This window comes from Taudactylus pleione, unplaced genomic scaffold (genome assembly GCF_031769625.1).
Source record: "Taudactylus pleione unplaced genomic scaffold, aTauple2 ptg000095l, whole genome shotgun sequence".
Classification (NCBI taxonomy): Eukaryota; Metazoa; Chordata; class Amphibia; order Anura; family Myobatrachidae; genus Taudactylus; species Taudactylus pleione.
The window spans coordinates 22,519,884-22,540,175 of record NW_028284497.1 but is presented as its reverse complement, the minus strand read 5'-3'; positions in this window follow the sequence as shown (position 1 = coordinate 22,540,175).

Here is a 20,292-nt window from a genome sequence, read left to right as displayed (position 1 = left end):
AGAGGGTTCACCACAAGATGCAAACCATTGGTGAGCCACAAAAACAGGAAGACCAGATTAGAGTTTGCCAAACAACATCTAAAAAAGCCATTACAGTTCTGGATCAATATCCTATGGACAGATGAGACAAAGATCAACTTGTACCAGAGTTATGGGAAGAGAAGAGAAGTAAAGGAACTGCTCATGATCCAAAACATACCACCTCATCAGTGAAGCATGGTGGTGGTAGTGTCATGGCGTGGGCATGTATGGCTGCCAATGGAACTGGTTCCCTTTTATTTATTGATGATGTGACTGCTGACAAAAGCAGCAGAATGAATTCTGAAGTGTTTCGGGCAATATTATATGCTCATATTCAGTCAAATACTTCAGAACTCATTGGACTGTGCTTCACAGTGCAGATGGACAATCACCCGAAGCATACTGCAAAAGCAAACAAAGAGTTTTTTAAGGCTAAAAAGTGGAATGTTATGCAATGGCCAAGTCAATCCCCTGACATGAATCTGATTGAGCATGCATTTCACTTGATGAAGACAAAACTGAAGGGAAAATGCCCCAAGAACAAGCAGGAACTGAAGACATTTGCAGTAGAGGCCTGGCAGAGCATCACCAGGGATGAAACCCAGCATCTGGTGATGTCTATGCGTTCCAGACTTCAGGCTGTAATTGCCTGCAAAAGATTTGCAACAAAGTATTAAAAAGTGAAAGTTAGATTTAGGTTGTTTAGTTTGTCCCATTACTTTTGGCCCCTTAATAAGTGGAAGGCACTTATAGAAACCGTTGTAATTTCTACACCGTTCACCTGATTTGGATGTAATTACCCACAAATTAAATCTGAAAGTCTGCAGTTAAATCACATCTTGTTTGTTTCATTTCAAAGCCATTGTGGTGGTGAATAGAGGCCAAAATATGAAAATTCTGTCAATGTCCCAATATTTATGGACCTGACTGTATATCATTCATCTCATCAGTGCTTTACCATCTCAGCCTGTGTACAGCTATATTATTCATCTCATCAGTGCGTTACCACCTCACCTGTGTGCAGTATACTTCCATTCCACCAGTGCGGTACCATCACAGCCTGAGTGTAGTTATACGTACCCACCTCTCCAGCGTCATAATCTCTGGCTGGCTCCAGTACCACTATCCACCTCGTTACTGGACTCTGTGGTTCCTACCTATGTGTTATAGTATTGCACCATGGTGCACTCTTTCTAACCGGCAACCTGGTAGAGTGTGTCCACAGTGCACACTTCCTTGTACCTCAAGTACAGTGTCCCTACATGCCCCTTACTGGCACAGACCCTTTGGGCCATGAGTGTTCATCTCTCCCTTTTCCCGCAGGCTTTGGTCACCTAGTCAAAGGACCGCAACCTGCTTACGGCGTGCAGCTCAAGCCCATATCCCGATTGGTGGGGTCACTGGCGAACACCATCTCATGGGTTAGATTCCGCACCTTTGACTAGGTCTCGCCAACGACCAAGACCCGTGGATACAGAGGTCGTACATTCAGGCCCCTCGCCTCTGTTTCCTCCAGCAGCCTCAGGCCTCAGCTTCCAGAAAACCGCCTCCCAGCGTGACATGGACCCTGAAGAGAAAATTAGAGTTATGGTAGACTTACCTAGATAACTCCTTTTCTTTGAGGTCCATAGGGTTCACAGGGCACCCACCCTGACGCACCTGGCTGTATGGGTAATTTTTTCTTTCGGTCACAGATTCCCTCATTTTGTGTAAGAGTGTTTCTGGTGTATGATTGCTCTTCCTTCTCCTCTTTCCTTCTCCTGCCTTGAGGCTTGTTAACTAAACTGAAGTCCTTTGGCTAGGGATGGGGTATAAATGGAGCAGACCCGAGGCATCCCGGGGGCTGAAGCTTTAACTGTTTGGTGCCTGGTCAACCATAATATTCCCCATGGTATCCCTGTGGACCTCGAAGAAAAGGAGTTATCTAGGTACAGTAAGTCTACCATAACTCTAATTGTTTAATTGGCACCATTGCTGGTTTGATTCTGATGGCTGATGGCTGATGGCTATCCAGCTGAATGGTGAGGATCCAATGTTTCCTCACCATAGTTTTTCCAATGTCTTACCAATGTATTGTGGGTGGGGCTAGATTTAATTAGCTCCCACATCCGTCAACAAAGCCCGCGCATACAGGAGATAGGTGCACCTTCAATTATATCCCCCTGTATATAAAAAAAAGATAATTCTCAGTAAACCATGTTCATGGCTCAAACTAACAACCTCATACTGAACATGTGAGCTATTTTCTTCTAAATAGGAAGCATTATAATTCTAACTATATGAAACTACAGTAGTTGTAATTGTTAATTAAACAATTGCAGCTAAGCTATATAGGGCTCTATTTACTACAATCCGCATATTGAAAGCAGATTGTAGTGTGATATTACAGAGTGAATTCACATTGCGAATTCAGGCAATAACACAGGGATTTACTACAAATCCCTTACAGGGACAGAGCATGCGATAAAGCTCTGTCCCTGCAAATCCCCTTCGGAGCCTTATCACGGTATTTTCGCAAAAAATACCGTGATTAAGTGACCGCGCATGCGCCGACCGATCGCCGCTGCTACCCCCCTGGCGCTAAGCCCTGTCCCCGCAATCACGGTCTGTTTAGACCACACAGCTGATTACTGGGACCGACTCCCGGCTCTGCTCTCCCCGTTAGAGCAGGGCAGGAGGCCGGTAACCGGGGGAGACTCTGGATAACGCCACCTCCAGGTGGCGTTATTACCACAGGGCTTCCCCCGGTATTTTTTCACATTTCATTTTTAGTAACTCTGGTCGGATCACATTTCCCATTACAGTTATGGGAAATGCGATCTGCTTTACTAAAAATAAGTGATACTTAGGGGTTGGAGTAGAATTTTACGAATTCTACTCCAATTGCCGTGTAATAACTATAGATGATAATAAAATAATGTGAAAAGGGTGTGAAAACACCCCTTTCCACATTATTTTAGTAAAAATAATGTTGATAAATAGAGGCCATAGTGTGTGGCTGCACACACAGATAAAATATGGTGCATTATGGGACTGATTCTGAGTTAGACACATTGTCAATGCCACATGCAGTTGGCCGACTCATACGCAGACGTAAGAATTATCACCCAACTCAGAATCAAGCCCGATATGGCCTGAATAAATTTGGTGGCAGTCCGCCTATTAGTTAAATCTACAGACAACTCTGAATAGGAAAACTTTATTCATAGTCACGTTGCATTTTGTAAAACCACTCCCAGATTGTATTACATTCTGGGCGTAATGTTTGTGTTTGCACTGTGTGTATGTGAGACATAGTGGGCACAAGATGTATCTGTCACAGTGAACATGTAGTCACTGCTGGGCACAGGTGGCACATACAATGATAAAAGGACATGTTTTAGGGGTTATATAAAAAGTAGGCATCCACAGTATACAACTGATTTCTCATGCTGATTGGTGGCACCCCACAGTAATTTCCTCTGAGATACTCAGTCTACCTAGTCCGAGACTTAATTGCTGTATTGCAGGTATGGCTCCACTAATTCTTAAGCTAAAACCAGAAAACACCAGGAGATTCCTCCTTCTTCATAGTCTTTCCAATAATTCCTTACAGATCCCAAATAATATAAAACTCATAACTATCATAGTAACCCATCATCCCTGTTGATGTTTATTTTGGCCATGTCATGTGTATACTTATTAGGGATGTGCAGGCTCGGATAGGTTCGAGTTTGCACGTGGAGTTCGGATTTTTCCCTCCAAAAAAACGGAACTCAGAAAGAGGCAAAACGTCATCTTTTGTCCAGGAATGATGATGTTCGTCCATGCAAGATGACGTTTTGCCTCTTTCTGAGTTCCGTTTTTTTGGAGGGAAAAATCCGAACTCCACGTGCAAACTCGAACCTATCCGAGCCTGCACATCCCTAATACTTATAAGTAACAAAAAACAGTCACATACTGTATATGTCATGCATACACTTCCCTACTTCTTATTACTACCCTCATGAAGAGTTTTCATTTAGGGAGATGAAGGTGGACACTATGGGGGCACAAATAACAGCATCACACAAAGATGGTGGAGCCATGATATCGCCGTATGCTGAGATCTCATCATTTTGTCCTTGTCCAACTGATTTTACTAGAAGTGGCCAAGATGCAAGAGAGTAATCTGCTCTCGCTGGAGTCCTTGGTAGAAACATTGTGAATATTGGGGCTGATTCAGCAGAGGACACAGTTTCTAGTATTCATGCAAATTCCTGATTATCAGGATTCTGCGCATGTGCAGAATGGGTCTTGCGAGATCGCATGCAGACCCCCTATTCCTCGTCGTTTGTGGGGTGTTGGGAGGGCAGGGATGGTCTGCATTCCCAGAAACGGATGTCCATGGATGCAGACATTCTGGCCTCGCAAGCCGGCCAGCCTCCGTAAGCTAATACTTACTCCGCTGGCTGGTGCCGCACAACATCAATGTTGCAATGGTAATCCCAGGCTCAAATCTCGGTCGCTGCATTGGGATCACAGATACTGACAGGAGGCATTTCTTCACTTCAGACGCCTCCTGCAGCAATAGACTTTTAGCAGGACGGAATTGCAAAGTTCCTTGTGTGCGGCTTTGCAATTCTGTCCACTGCTGTTAAAAATTTCTGAACTATGATCTGTTCATCTACAACCAGATTTACTGATAAAGGGAGTGATTAAGGTTGGAACGGAATTGTAAAGCTGCACGCATTCAGCTTTGCAATTCCATCCTTGCAAATGCAGCAGGAGGTTTATGACCCCCTGCAGCATTTGCGATCCCAGCACTGCGACCATCTGTGGTCGATGGGTGTGATGATGGATGGTACAGGGCTCACTCATTCAGCTCACTCAGGCTGCCCGGCTTGCAAGGCCAGGGAACTGCGTCTGTCGACGCAGTCCCTGGCTTTGCCACTCCCGGAAAATGGGGTGGACGCGCCCACCATTTCTGGGAATGGCGGCCGACCCTGCCTCTTAAATGCTTCTGCCTTTCAATCAGGAAGAGGCATCGAAGGGGCTGCATTCAACTACGCAGGATGCATTCTGCACACTCGCAGAATGGGTCCTGCGCACGTGCAGATTCACGATAATCGTGAATCAGCATTCAGCATTGCACTTGCGTGCAACTGCTGAATCAGCCCCAAAGTCCTCCCGAGACAAATAATATTCTCCAGCTGCTGTGAAGCTAAAAGTCCTGGCATCATAATTCAGCATCAGTTGTTCCCCAGATCTGACCTGCTAAGAATATGATGATACATAATGCACCATGCTGGGAGTTGTAATTCTGCAGCAGCTAATAAGCTACAGGTGCACACCATGGACAAAGAAATACATTGCTGCAGACCTGAAGGATGCTAAGTACACACAATGGATCAGTGATGCACAGAGTTTTCCTTATACACCTGGCTCATGCTGTGCATATTTGGGCAGGCTGATCACTAGGGCCCAGGCCCATCCACACTGTGTAAGTCACTACCTGACAAACCCTCGATTACCCACAGGGCTGGATTAAGGCTTGTGGGGGCCCTGGGGCAACTAAATTGTGGGGGCTGCATAGAGTGCAGAGTGGCTCCTGAAGCCCGACATCAGTGATCAGCACTACGTACATGATGTCAGCGCTGACTGTGCTGGTGCATTCAGAACACAGCTCAGCGGCAGCTCAGCCCCCACCCGGGAACAGGGGACACTGGACACCTGCTTAACCCCAACCCTGTGTGGGCAGGGGCAAATACAGGAATTTCGGGGGGCGGCTTACATATGAATATATATATACATATTTTTTTTATATACGCATGTGTATTAAACACGCACAGTCACACACATATATATATATATATAATATATATGTAGCAAATGTATATAGTATATAGATATGAAATACACACTACACAAATAGACAGTGTACACACATATACACACACACACATACAGTATACACACAGATATACAGTGTACATACTTAAACACATACATACACACTAGCACATACATACACACTAACACCTATATACACATTAACACATACATACACGTATACATTAACACATATACAATAACACGCACACATATACACATAAACACATACATACACATATACACAATTAAACAGTAGATATACAAACTTACTTTTTAAGCAGCTGCTGCTCACATCCTTAGGCCCCGCCCCCTCATGGCGTAATGCTGCTAGTCGGCCGTGATAGTAGCAGGGGGAATTGGTCTGTGGGGCGGGTGGGTTTCTAGCTACTCCGAACCCCCCCCCCCCTGCATGCTCTAGAGGTGGGGGACCCTCTGTATGTGGGGGCCCTGGGACGACCGCCCCTGTCGCCCCCCCTTAATCCGTCCCTGAGTACCCATGAAAAGAGAAGCCACTGTGCTGTACATTAAAAAAAAAGCAGATCCTATCCATAGTGACATTTTAAATTGTATATGAAAACTAGAAATTTCATCTCTCTTCTTAATTTATTGATTCTGTTTTTATGCAAAGATGGCAAATCTATTTCAAGATTGGCCTGCTGACATTCAAGGCTCTATATAACCAGGATACAAGGTAAAGAAAGCAACTTTTGATTCCTTATAAAATTATTTTCATAATGCTGCAACCATATCACACATATGCATTTGTACATAAAAACAATTATTACATGTAAAAAAGTGATGTGCTTATAAATATTAAAGATGAGCGGGTCCGGTTCTCTAAGAACCGGGCACACCCGAACATACCTGATCCGAGGGGGGATCCAAGTCTGGCTCTGGGTTTCCCACCAGACTTGGTTCCCAAAACAAGGCAAAACGTCATCAATCCCGGCGTTGTATTAGCGTGGGTTTTTTATTTCATATAAGTCCCCCCCGCGTGATTGGCGCCATTTGCTTCACTCCGGCTGTGCTGTACTCTGCTGTATAGATGAGCTGTGGGGTGTGCTGAGTGCGTCCAGGGGGTGTGCTGAGTGCGTCCAGGGGCTGTGCTGAGTCCGTCCAGGGGCTGTGCTGAGTTCAACCAGGAGCTGTGCTGAGTCCATCCAGGGTCTGTGCTGTGTCCATCTAGGGGCTGTGATGTCCATCCAGGGGCTGTGCTGTGTCCATCCAGGGGTTGTGATGTCCGTCCAAGGGCTGTCCTGTGTACATCCCATAGTTGCCTACCCTCCCGATTTCTGCGGGAGGCTACCAGATTACTGAGGAGTCTCCCGCTGCCCAAAAATGTTAACTAAAAACCCCGGATTCCTTACTGCACCATGAGGAATCTAGACTGTGCATGCGTGAGTCTGGATGGGACGGGGCTTCGATGAGAGGACTATACAGTCCTGTACAGGACGTACAGTCCAGCCAGCCACTACCTACAACTCCCCCGGGTACTTTCTCACAGCTAGTGCACTCTCCATAAATAAAATCTGTGTGAGCAGCGAAGGGAGCAGCAGAGGCTACAAGACTCTCGCAGGAGTGGCAGCTGAATACCCAAACCTGAGCTGACTGGGCTGTTTGCCAGGAGGTCATATTGCTGTCATGTGTAAGTCCTGCTGGGGTAATAACTAGGCAGTTACTAAGGGAATTGGTTGCTTTTCATTATGTAGTTACTATAATGTCACATGGAACGTATGGATTGCTTTACCATCACTCCCTCCTTATTTCTGTCCAGACCTACACACATCCCGCAAGATGACTTCTCTCTCCTCTTCCTGCTCTGCTTGTTGGATAGGCTCAATATACTGCTGTTCCCATTTACATAGGCAAACGCAAGGGGGGTTTCCGGTTGCCTGGAAACCCCATTCCCCAGCCCACACCATGACCACAATAGAAATAGTAATATAAAAGAATTTTACTAGGGCTGCATGTTCTTCTCAGTATCAAAAATGAAATAATTAGCAGGGTGTGGGTAAAAGCCAGAAATATAACATGTGTCAGACAGTAATAAATACACCTGTGTATCATACTTGCCTACTTTTGAAAAAGCATTTCAGGGAGATTGTGAAAGCACCATCTATGAGCCTGTGTAAAAGTGGACTTGTACCGCTACATCTGAGAGGGGTGTCATAAAATTGACTTATATCCAAGGGTAATTGAGCCCCAAAGCAGTTAGTAAGATCTATTTGTTGATTAAAACACACCGATACTTTTCAGAAAATGCATGTAGCCATAGGGATCATTGTGCCTTATACCAACAGCTTCATAATGGGGGTAAGGTGCAATCAGGGAGATTGCTGGATTCTTCAGGGAGATTGTTTCTATTTCAGGGAGTTTCCTTGACAATCAGGGAGAGATGGCAAGTATGCTGTGTATCAACTAGGAGATCAGGAAAACATGCACTTTTAGGGGTGCACTGTTATAGACCATCAATAGAGATAATTATTAATACTGTATAATAATACACTATCTAGTGCATAAGGAGACCAATATGTACATTATGTCCAGGGCAGTGCTAGGTTCTTCTGCTGCTCTCCCAGACTCCCGTACTTGCGCCAATGCCCTGGAATGTTGCCCATATAAAAAATTAATACATTCAGCTGAGGCAGGATGGCCCTACTGCCGCATTTAATTGCATACTGTGCTGGAATGATGACACACAATACACTTTGTATGACACATATTAAAGCTGGTTAAGTGCTAATTATGCCGTCTTCATGCACTGGCCACACTCACTCTAAACTCAGGCATTTGGAAACCCCCCTCTAGAAATCCTGCGTTTGCCACTGATTTACAGCTCATTTAACCCCAGCCCTGATCCTGCTATCACACAGGCTTCTCTATGTATCTTGCAAGTTGCACTTGAGTTGTATACACTGTTCTCAAGTAGCATATGTTCCAGCAGTCAGTGTTCAGTGCTCTCTCTAGTCAGTATAGCAGCTGTATGTACTATACAGTATGGTTGTGTTGTGGTAGGTCAGGATTCACAGCACTGACCTATATTCCATGAGAATATCTGAGATTGTTATTTATTACGTTCTGTTACTTAACCAAGCATAAGTACATGCTTAAAAGCTTACATTGGAGGCCATACTCTGACATAAATGCTGCACCTAGTGTAGTGCTGGTGCAAGTTCCAGTGGACTGCCACTGCAGGACACACCCCTGAGTATGGTCTGTGCTGTGCGGTGTCCATCCAGGGACTGTGTTGTGCTCTGTCCATATACTCCAGTGGCTTCTCCTGTGCTCAGTGCTGTGCTATGTTCATTCATTCCTGTGCTGCCGACGCTACTGTCCGGTGTCCGGTGTCCATCTGCACCAGTGTTGCTGACACACCTGTCCGGTGTCCATCCATTCCCGTGCTGCCGACACACCTGTCTGTTGTCCATCTGCTCCCATGCTGCCGACGCACCTTTCCGGTGTCCACAAAAGTCAACAAAAGAAAAGTTGTAAAAAAGTAAAAAAGTAATTAGTAAAAAAAGTTAAAAAAGAATTGTTTTATTTGTGCTGTACGCCCGTGTTTCCCTAACACAAGTACTGTGACACTGCAGGTCATACCCCAGTGTATCCATATAAGTACTGTGACACTGCAGACCATACCCCAGTGTGTATCCCTAACACACAAGTACTGTGACACTGCAGGCCATATGCTTAGTGTGTATCCATAACACAAGTACTGTGACGCCTCAGGCCGTTCCCTTAGTGTGTATCCATAACACAAGTACTGTGATGTCTCAGGCCATTCCCTTAGTGTGTATCCATAACACAAGTACTGTGATGTCTCAGGCCGTTCCCTTAGTGTGTTTCCATAACACAAGTACTGTGATGTCTCAGGCCGTTCCCTTAGTGTGTATCCATAACACAAGTACTGTGATGCCTCAGGCCGTTCCATTAGTGTGTTTCCATACAAGTACTGTGACGTTGCAGGCCATATCCTTAGTGTGTATCCATAACACAAGTACTGTGATGCCTCAGGCCGTTCCCTTATTGTATCCATAACACAAGTACTGTGATGCCTCAGGCCGTACCCTAAGTGTGTATCCATAACACAAGTACTGTGGCACCTCAGGCCGTACCCCAGCGTGTATCCATAACACAATTACTGTGACGCCTCAGGCCGTACCCCAGTGTGTATCCATAACACAGGTACTGTGATGCCACAAATCGTACCCTTAGGGGTATATTTACTAAAGTGAGAGTTTTTAGGTGCTAGTTAAATGTTAGGTAGAACATGATTGGTTGCTATGGATCATCTCCATTTATAAAAACTCTGCCTTTAGTAAGTATACCCCTTAGTGTGTTTTAGTAGTTTATTAAACTGCCATACTGTCTACCGCTGCACTCTGCTGTCGCCTAGCTTAGTCAGCTAGCTTGGTGCAACCTTTTGGCCTAAACTGGATTAAATCAATATTATGAGCTGTGAGGTGGTCAAAACTGACTGGAAATTAATATTATTGATGTTAAAAATACTGTAGGAACAAAAACAGGCCCACATTTTGTGATTTTAGCTGTTTTTATGATTTTTTAGAAAAAACTAAGGACCTCATTCAGAGTCAGTCGAAGCGGCCGCACGGTCGTACGGAAAAAGGGTCCGGATATTCAAATGATTCCCTCGCAAGTTGCGTCCCTAAGTTCGGATCGGTAGTTGGCCGACCAAGGGGAGGAAGCAGTTGGAAGACAAAACAATACGCCCCCCTATGCATTGCACGTCATCTCCGGGCATATAAGGATTAATCGAGACCATCGGGAACCATCGGCACTGGTCGTAGAGCTTAAGGTTGACCAAACCCTCTCTTAAGCTCTACGATCATGTCAGTGTAAAAACCTTCCATGTCACATGTGCCTTGACGCTACTTTGTTAATTATGCACTGCCATAATCCGTATGCACTCCCATAAAATGCCGTTCGCATAATGAGGTACGCCTGCGTTCGGATCTCCACTCCCCCGTTTTCAAGCACCTTCCCCTGTTACCACCCACAAACGCCTCCATCTGTCACTCAAACTACCGACCTGGCTGTGTTCAAGGAGAGAGAAATTTCAGATCGTAGCAGCTAGTTTGCGCACGCGCATTGCGAACTTTACGCATGCGCAGTATAGCAAACATCGGTGGCGTACGACCGTGCGGCCGCTTCGACCGACTCTGAATGAGGTCCTAAGATCCAAATCCAAAAACAAAGCATGCAAGGGTGGTTTTTGCAACACCAAATCCAGATCCAAAACACGAAGGAGATACCGTTCCAAAACCAAAACACAGGGGTCAGCGCACATCTCTAATAAATACACCAATTCAATCAACCATGTATATCTAAGTGTTTCGATATCCAAATATGGAGTATTAATAAAACAAAAATTTGTTGTAGAATGGATTTAGAATTCACTAAATACACTTGAATAAGAGTGTCTCTAATTGTGTAGGACACACTCTTATTCAGGTCTATTTCTTTGACTGTCCTGTTGTGCATGCCAGATGTAAAACTGACACATGAGCAGACCAATTACCTGCATATGAAGGTTTTTCGCAAATGAGAAAGCCGGATGCAGCCAAAAACAAATGCGGTGAGCTGATTTACTGGGACACAGCTTTCTCACAAGCTTTGTCCTGACACATTATTGCGATGTATTTCAATATCTAATTCGGCCCCTTTGAGTTCCATTGGAAAAGACGTGCTATATAAACAACATTATTATTATTACTTACGGTAAATATCTAACCATTGTTTTATCCAGAAGCCTTTTCTACTTCAAATTGTATGTATTCAAAAGGATTTTATAGATTGAAACAAAATATAAGAGATTAAAACTGATAATGACACTTTATGATGACTTGTTTGAGATCCGAACATAACAGAGTAAAACCGAACCGCTCAGCTCTAATTTAAATACAACCATAGACACATTTACCAAATATTCTTTGTTGGAATTTGTATAATTTGATTATAGCTCTGTATTTATTCAAGTACCAGAGGCCAGGCCACTCATCTCAGATGACTTAGCAGGGATTAGACCAGCGTTTTTCAACCGCTGTGCCATGCAGTGTGCTGCTGCGGTCAGATCTGCCGGTCACATTACAGTACTATGGACCGGGCTGCCACTGAGCTCCACTGGGAGGCTCAGGCGCGCCCGGGCCGTGACCTACCTAGACACGAGGGCGTAACATCACAAGTCACGCATGCTGCATTGGCCGCCAGCCATCCACCCGCTCTGCCAACCAGCCATCCCGCTCTCTCTACCTCCCATCCGGCTGCCTGTACACCCGCCCGCATGCTCAAACACTGACAGCTCTGCACTGTGTGAGTAACAAGTTTTTGTTTTTGGTGGGGACCAACCAATGATTTTTTTTTTTGCAGTAAGCAATGTGTTTTTTTTGTTTCCTGTGGAGGCCAGCCATGGCGACCAATGTGGCATAGTTATTTTTTCTGTGGGGAGCAATGTGACTTAGGTTTTTTCTGTGGGGAGCAATGTGGCATAGTTGTTTTTTTCTGTGGGGAGCAATGTGGCTTAGGTTTTTTCTGTGGGGAGCAATGTGGCATAGTTGTTTTTTTCTGTGGGGAGCAACGTGGCCTAGATTTTTTCTGTGGGGAGCAATGTGGCATAGTTTTTTTTTTCTGTGGGGAGCAATGTGGCTTAGGTTTTATTCTGTGGGGAGCAATGTGGCATAGTTGTTTTTTTCTGTGGGGAGCAATATGGCATAGGTTTTTTTTCTGTGGGGAGCAATGTGGCATAGGTTTTTTGCTGTGGGGAGCAATGTGGCATAGTTGTTTTTTTCTGTGGGGAGCATGTGGCATAAGTTTTTTCCTGTGGGGAGCAATGTGGCATAGTTGTTTTTTTTCTTGTGGGGGACAACATATATTTGTTCCTGTGGGACGCTATGTTTGTGTTTTTTTCCCCATGGGGGCCAATGTGGGTGTGTTCTTTTTTCAGTGGGGGACTGATGGTGTGCCTAGGCAATTTTAAAATTGTGTTCGGTGTGCTGTGAGATGAAACAGGTTGAAAATCACTGAATTAGGCAGTAAGGCAATTGCTGGGTATACAGGACAGGAGGTGAGTACTGAACTGAATAGGAGACATATGGACCCTTAGGATCGGAGGTGGCCACTTGGATGGTCAGGAAAGAAGGCAACCACTTGGACCACAACCACAGGATAAGAATCAGCCACTGAACCCTCTGAACAGGAGGCAGCTGCTGAACCCTCAGGACAGAAGGTTGCCACTGGATCTTCAGGACAGGAGGCTGTCAATGTCCCATCAGAGCAGGAGGTGGCCACTTTAGGACAGAAGGTGACCATTTGGATTCTTAGGACAGGCTATTGAACCCTGAGAACTGGAGGTGGCATACTGAACCCTCAGGACAGCATATATCCACTACATTCTAAGGAGAGGAATCAATCACTGTACCCTCAGGACAAGGATCAATCACTAGACTCTGGTATCTGGTATTGAACTCTTAGGACAGGAGTTGAACACTGAATCCTTAGGACAGGATGCAGCTACTGACCATCAGGGTAGGAGGCAGTCACTGGATCTTCAGGACAGCAAGCAGCCACTGAGCCTTCAGGATAGGAGACTGCTACCGGAACTTCAAGACAGGAGACCAAGGCTGGTGAATGTGAAACCAATAATGGAGAAGCAATCAGCACCATATTACATCATCAGAGTGACAGGTTTGTGTTGAATTCATTGTACAGTTAAGTATTTTAGGATGTACATTCTTTATACAAATCAAACATATGCTTTAATTTTTTAACTGTATTTGACAAAATGTAATGTCTATAAATGTCACATCAGTGTATAAGTAGAAAGTACAATGAGGTCATGTATGTAGGCACAGGATATGTATAAATGTGCACACAGGAAGTCATTGTGAGGACTAGGGGGCAGATTTATAATTGTCTGCATTTTAGCCAAGATAAAAATATTGTGGCAGTAAGAAATTATTAGTCAGGGCAATGTATTAAAAAAAGACTAGCAGGGACATGGACTAGGATAGGAGCCAGTCCCTGCAAAGTGTAAAAGTAATGAGATCGTTAATTTTAGCAGAGTTATGGCTCATGCATGCCGTCATGTGCAAGCAACCATTACTAATCCTTCTCTGAAAATTAAAGTAAACTTGTAGCCTATAGCAGGGGCATAACTAGACCTAGGGGGCCCCATAGAAAAATGTTCACGCCCCTCCCCTCTTGCGGATCACCTCTTGATCTTCACGGGCTGCTTCTCCTTTAGCATTGTGCTGCTGCTGGCACATCTGCTCTCCCGGCTTTTCCGTCTTTCCTCACTGACTAATACTGGGAGGATGTGTGACCGTGGTCCAGGGATGTCCCAACAGGCTCAGTGCAGACGCGCCTAATCTCAGCATAAGTGAGAAGAGACAGAGCCTGAACCTACAATGCAGCAGCACACTGCTAAGAATAAAGTATGTGCCCATGAGAATCTGGAGATGTGTGTGTGGCTAGCAGCGTAACTGGGTACTGGGGGAGGGCCGGGCACCAGTGGTGGACCAGGCCCAGTAGCAGCCACCCCCCTGCACCTACTGTAGCTACACCTATGGTTTATGGAAGCTAGCAACATGTAGTCTATGAGATTAGCTGTTGGGACACAAGCTCTGAAAAGTATTGGTTTTTGGAGCTTGATACATTCAGCAATATTGCAGTCCCAATTGAAACCTATGGGAACAGCACATAAAGGGTGTAATGCAGTTTCAGAGGATTTTCCACAAAAATAGTTTCATAAATAGGCTCCTAAGTGCTCTCTAATGAAAAGTTAGAGTACATGTCTGCGTCTTTTGCAGGTTGTATGTTTGAAACTTTATGCAAATGCCACTACAAAGCCCTTCCCTGGTGTACATCCGAATGTGTAAGGAGCGCAACATCTAATTTCAGTGTCCATAGATGATGGAATGCCAGAGTGTGGCCTACTATCAGTGGCGTGGCCAGGGGGTGTGCAGCTGTTCTGAGTGCTCCCCCTGATCATGAAATGGTAAAAATGGTGCCTATCATATATTGCCCTGGATGCTGCAGCAACAGCATTAATCCAGGTCACTTCACGAACATACTGAGGGCCTGATTCATTATGGATCACCATTGCAACCGCATACGCAGATCGGTCGATGGTGCGTACTGCTCATGCATATGCTTTGTGCGTGAGTTAGCATTGCGAAAGCACTGCGAGCACTCATGCAGATACAAAGCAAAAGCAGAGTGGGAAATGGGAGGTTAGCGTTAGGGGGTGGTTACGGGGGAGTGGTCGGAGAAACGCAGGCGTGCCAGTCCTTTTGAACGCCGTTGCATGGGTATGCATAAATTAGCCACAGCGAAAGCATACACAGCTTGAGCATTCACCACGTGCGATGAAGTTAGCAATTTCTCAGTAAGGTCAGGGCTGCTGTAAATGTGCGTGAGAGGCCGATGTTACTCGATGTTCCCAATGTATACGCAGGACTGCAAGGTATTACGGATGTGAGATAGCGGTAGTGAGTCTTTCTATGCTGGCTTTCTGATGGCATTGCCATAACATTCATTAGCATATTTTCACAGCAGACCTGCTTGCGTAATCGCAGCTGCGATCGCAACAGCGATCCGTGATTAATCAGGCCCTGAGAATGCAGAGGGGAAGGTTCCTGTGGCTCTCACAGACAGGCTTCATCATTCCTGGCAGTTAAGTTAAGACCCCTAGTCCACCAATTCAGAGCTGCTGCAAAAATCCATTTCCTATTAATCACAGTCTGCAAACTAAAACTTTTGAATGTTTTTTAGATTGTCAAGCAAAACTAGTCATACAGGCGCATATTCAGTACTTTATTCTGAACAATTTAACTTGTGCAAATTTCTTCTCATCGGTATATACAAATATCTTGCACCATAAACCTGTGAGCTTTGGCAGAAATCTAGGTGCTTTTGTTCTAAATAAGAAATTGGCTATTTTTGTCTTCCAGTGTCTGTAAAAATATATTTAATCTATAGATTCCTAACGATCATTTAATTTCTGTATTACATTTTTTTTAATATTGCATTGTTTGTAATAATCAAATAGGGACACTAGATGGCAGGAGAGCAACATAAAACAGAGCAAATGCTTTAAAGCTAGGCAGAAAATAAATTTGAGCTGTAAATGATGGCTGTGGTGTACTATGTATCATGTCAACATTCAGAATAAAGATATGAAAATGTCGACATGGTTGAAGTATCGCCAATTGTCGACATTCATTTTGTGAACACTGAATGTCGAAAAAACTGTCCCTGGTGGTCTAGGGGTGTCTAAACTGGTCCTGAAAGCAGTGGCAGCTTCCGGATCCCTGTGGTTATGTGTCGAGCATTTACTGTAGAGACATCTGAAAATCAGCATTCTGGGAAGTATTATCCCGTCTAACCCTAATCCCTATCCAGGGGTAGTTTAAGAGATGAGGGACCCGTGTGCAGGCTACTCTGAGTAAGCCCCCTCCTCTGTGCGGTGCAGTAGACTCTGGCATTGTGTCACACTGTACTGCACATGTGCAGGTCTCCGGTAACATGGCGACTGCGCCATGGTCCCAGGACACCTCTATTACGCATGCGCAAATCTTCGGGGAAATGGCCATTGCACCATTTTCCCCAGTGATTTGTGTTGCTACTGCAGTGTCAATATAGGACTCCGTAGAGTTAAGTATTAAACATGGGTGCAGGGGGTGCAGTGTGGTCCCCCCTAGACCCTGCACCCATTACATATAAGCCAGTGTCCCTATCCCTAATGCCTAACCTCCCCCACCACCCTTAATGCCTAAGTCTAACCCTAATGTACTGTAGACATTCAGAGACTGTCATAATTTCACATGTTGACATAGCAGATGTCGACATTATGAGGATGTCAACATGTTACCTGTCGACATCATAACTCTCGACATTGAGGTGAAGATCTTATTATTGGATCCCTTAAATGACAATTGTATCCAACACGTATAAACAATCCACGCATACAATACAGTTAGTACCAAATTGGTTGATTTGTTTCAGATCAGAAAATACACCTGGTAGTGATATACAAAAAGACCTGTCTACTATTGCAACTGGGGACCGAGAAGTAACAACTCAATAATAATATTCTGGGTGAGAGACATCTTACATTAAATATATACTTGGATAGTAGACTTTGGAAGCACTTTATTAACTTACATGCATACATCAGTTGAGGGTTTGCTAATTGGTCTGTGCATTAGAGGATTATTTAGGGAGGGTCATCGAAAACATCTCTAACACAAAACCTGGTATGTACTACCAATTGATTTTAATTTAATTCTGTGCAATTGTCTAATTTCATAGCGTAACTACCGTGGGTGCAGAGGGTGCCATTGCTATGGACCCAGAGCACCTACGAGACCCAGTGGTGTAAGTTCATCATAGATGCCCGGAGGCAAGTTATTATTTGGTACTGCCCCCATCATAGCAGCTGACACTGTAATGTACACAGGCTATAGATACAGTAGACGAAGGCAGCAGCTGATGGTCTGACATGGAGCTCTCCACTAGTGTATGGCGGCTTCTCAGGTGCTGGGAAGGGGTGCCATGAATTGGGCAATACACTCTGGGTACAGAGTTACAGCCCTGACTAGGCAGCAACTGGAGATGTACTTGCTGAATATGTAAATGCAGGAACAGGAGAATGCTGCAGTCTGAATAGGCAGCAACTGGTGAAGTAATTACTAAAGCAGTAAATGCAGGAACAAGAGGATAGCTGCAGTCTGACTAGGCAGCAACTGGACAAGTACACGCAGGAACAAGAGGAATGCTGCAGTTTAACAAGGCAGCAACTGAAGTGTACTTGCTGGAGATGAAAATGCAGGAACAGAAGAAATGTTGCTGTCTGATTAGGCAGCAACAGGAGATATACTTGTTGTAGCAGTAAATGCAGGAACATGAGAAATGCTGCATTGCAAATAGGCAGCAACTAGAAATGTACTTGCTGAAGAAGTAAAGACAGGAACAGGAGAATGATGCATTCTGACTAGGCAGCAACTGGAGATGTACTTGCTGAAGATGTTAAACTCACTAACGTGTATTATCGTGTTACTATATAATACCTTCTTAAATACAATGTAACTTAACTTATAAAATAAAGACACAGACAACAGTGTTGGCGTTTAAATATTTTGTAAATTTATTTTTGACAAGTCATTAAATTTTTAGACTATAAGTTAATACTAATAATGGTGACAGCACAAGAAGAATGCACAGGACAATAACCACCAAACAGCTCAATACAAACACACACACACACACAAGCCAAGCATTGGTGATCAACTCTCCTTTAACTTCAACCACCGGTCCAGGTGGTATAGCCATTTCCCGTCCAGGACAATTGGCTGTCGCCTTACTCCACTTCAATGAGAGCGCACCCACTAAACCTAACTATTAACATAAACTAACTCCAATTGTCGTTCTTTTCAGCCAAGCGAGGCCTAAACCGATGCGCCGCCACCATAACTCAACTCTGCAACAAGAAACCTTCAACCAGCGAAAAAATTAGCCAATCCTGCTGGACTAAATATGCACGCCATCTCCACAAAACAAATGCTACACTACACCACCACGATTCTCCAACATGTACCTCACCACTGCAGTATTGACCTTCCTCCTAGACACATCCAACCGCGCACCAGAACCAGCATACCTCAAAACACTGTGGACAATGAAAGACCACAACACTTGAAGGAAAGCAGGGCTTCTGCTATCAAATGGATCTAATGACAATAGAGTGCAAATCCAATGCAGTTCGATGATCTAAATCATTCCCAATGACGGGTAGAGAGGGAAAGAGTTATCTGCAACTGATGCACAGAATTAAAATATAACTTTTATTTGTCTTTAAACTATGTATATCAATGACACAGTCCATGAAATATGAAAATAAAGAAATTAAAGTGTTATATAGGTAAGAAAAAGTGTAATTAAAATAGATTCTCGGTACCAATACAGGTTGTTAATATTTTTCTGAAATATATGGTAGTATCCTGGATATCTATATATTATTGTTTATTTAATCTATAGCAATAAATAAGTATTTAAACCAAATGCCACTTTGTAAGTATTATTTCAAACATTAATTATAGCACTACGTTGAATGGAGTACATATATGTCCACATACCACAACATAAGTAGATATGTTCATTCACACACAGATGCAGCACCTATAATACGGAAAGAAAAAACACAAACCAAGCAGTTAAACCACAGACACACTATACTGACAAGACATGGAAACGTAACAAAGATGGGGGAAGGGGGAGGGGAAGAAACGTAGCTAACCAGACTTGAGGCAAAAAACCTAAAAAAAACCAGAGTAAACTAACCATCACATCATAACATATAATTCAGAAGTCAATTGGGCCCCCGTGGGAAAATAAAAAATTCCTAATAGACTCCCACAGTAGGTCGGCGAGTGCTTAGGAATCCGGTGAGCTACGTTGGCGCAAAAATAGCTAAACCTGGATGAAATAACATCGGTACGCAGCAGGACGCCACCACCAAGGGATTGGATATCCCCGTTGGATAAATCAGCAGAAGCTGCAGATGGAATTGGTAGTTCGATTCCCGGCAGCAGCAGCCCGACATCAGTAGAGATCCCGGCAGCGGAAGCACGACAGCGCTGGAAATCCTGATCGTGGATAGGTAAGTATTGTCTAACCTAACCCCCCTAATCCTCCTTAGGGGTGCCTAACCCTAACCTCCCCCTCAAGTGCCTAACCCTAATCCCCCCTCTAAGTGCCTAATCCTAACCACCCCCTTCCCCGCTGCCTAAACCTAAGTCCCCTGAGAGGGTGTCTAACCCTAAATCCCCCCCGGGGTGCCTAACCCTAACCCTCCCGGGGGGTGCCTAACCCTAAGTCCCCCAAGGGAGCCCTAAACCTAACCCTCCCACCCCTGCGGCTGTCTGCTCGCAGCGCCCGGCATCTCTACGATTTGGGATGCCGGGCGCCGGTCTCCCGGCGTCGGGGAAATGCCAGGCGTATACATCTAGACGCCCGGCATTTCACCCTTGCCGGGATATGACAGTCGGGAAGCCGGCTGCCGGTATTTAGGCAGTCGGCTTCCCGATTGCATACCCCGCAGATGAAGCAGTTTCTATTCTAAATGAGTGAGTACCGAAGTTGCCCGGCTCGAGCTTTGAAAAAGCCAAACAACGCTGCAAAAACATGACAAAACTGGTATTTCGTAACCGGGGATACCTCCTTGTTCATCAACTATGCCCCAATCCATCGCCATGCATTTGCCCAAAGGCACGTGCCAGCGCCACCAGACATACTGCAGGAATGGGATATGGTTGAAGTGAAAGCCAGCACCCTCTACCAGCCTGGTCCGTACTGGAGCACTGTATAAGGTCTAGCATCGCTTCCGGGCATACAAATTACGTC